The following is a 1,208-nucleotide window of genomic DNA, read 5'->3' on the forward strand; positions in this document are numbered from 1 at the left end:
TCTGGTTTTCTGATTCAAAGAAACCTGCCCCCTTCCCCACACTCTGGGTGTAAGTCACCCCCGCAGAGGGGCCCCACCAAGCTTGTGCTTCGCTGAAACCCCATGGTAGGGCTTATGGAGTACCTTGGCTTTGTGCTGGCCCTCTGCTTGGGGTGCCGGTCATCCTCTTTGCATAGCACCAAGCAAATGCCAGCCTGCAGCTTTTGTATATGTCCAACTTCCACTGACAACAGCGGGGGAGGCTGAATGTGCAAGGCCCATGGGATCTGCCTGGGAAATTGAGGGTGCAGGTCTCCAAGCTTTCCCCAGGATACCCCAGGGGTTTTTGTAATCTGATTTAATTCCCATTCCCTGATGGGATTGTCATGTTCCTCTGCAGCTGATGTGATGTGTCTGGAACCAGCAAAAGCCCTCATCCCAGGAAAGACGATGCAGTGACACGGTTTCACGTGAGAGGCAGTTTTCTCTAGTGGGCAGAGCACACGAGCCAGAGCCAGGGACTCACCAGCCATTGCACCCACCCCTAGTGAGAGTCAGTCCCTACAAAGTAATTAGACGAGGCAGAATTATTCTTCCTCCCACAGGGAGGGACTAACTGACTGGGGGTCCCCCCATGTCCCTCGAGTGCCAGTTCACTGCCTTAACCACCAGGTTTGCCTTCCTCAGTGCTGTTGCAGACCCTCTGGCAGGTCACTTGCTCTGTTGTGCCTCAGTTTCCCCAATCTGGATCATCAGCCTGGAAGGGCCCTCCTGGATTGTCAAGTCCAGTCCCTAGTCGCACCCCACCATAGCAGCCCCTCCAGGCCACCCCACCATAGCAGCCCCTCCAGTTCCAGCCTCAGACTAGTTGTGGGGGATGTCCCCTGCCCCTGCTCCTATCAGGGGTGGACGGTGTTCCAGAAGGCTTGAGCCCTTCTCATTCCCAGCCATGAAGCGGATATGGGTCTCATGGGGTTAACTATTTCCAGAGCTCTGAAGGAGGGTCTGAGACAAGTCAGGGGCTGGGGCCCCTTTTCCCCCGACCTACCCGGCTTCGTGGCCCTCCCGCCCCGCTCCAGATCTGGCTCAGTCCGCGCTGCTGCCCAGGCTGGCTGCCTCCCCTTCCCCCGGCTGCCCCCCAGCTGTGGTGGCATCCCAGGCATTCCCCGAATAGAGCCCATCGCGCCCCCGCCCCAGCTCATTCCCCCTCTATTTATAGCTCCTCCGTG

Source organism: Chelonia mydas, chromosome 7, assembly GCF_015237465.2.
Source record: "Chelonia mydas isolate rCheMyd1 chromosome 7, rCheMyd1.pri.v2, whole genome shotgun sequence".
Lineage (NCBI taxonomy): Eukaryota > Metazoa > Chordata > Testudines > Cheloniidae > Chelonia > Chelonia mydas.